Raw genomic sequence first — 232 nt, forward strand, 5'->3', positions numbered from 1 at the left:
CGGCCGCGGGCGGGCAGCGGGGGCGGGAGGCGGCGGCGCAGCCCGTGCGGGCCCCGCCGCGGCTCAGGGCGGCCGCGAGAGCCGCGAGGGGCCACCGCACGCGGGGCGGCGCGCCCGCGATGCGGGACTAGCGGGCCAGGCCGCGCGCGGCCGTCGGGGCAGCGAGGCCGCGCGGTGGGAGGGCCCCCGCGAGGCGCCCCCGGGCGCCGCCCCCTGCGCCCTGAGGCCCGGA

This window comes from Dasypus novemcinctus, chromosome 9, assembly GCF_030445035.2.
Source record: "Dasypus novemcinctus isolate mDasNov1 chromosome 9, mDasNov1.1.hap2, whole genome shotgun sequence".
In the NCBI taxonomy this organism is placed as follows: domain Eukaryota; kingdom Metazoa; phylum Chordata; class Mammalia; order Cingulata; family Dasypodidae; genus Dasypus; species Dasypus novemcinctus.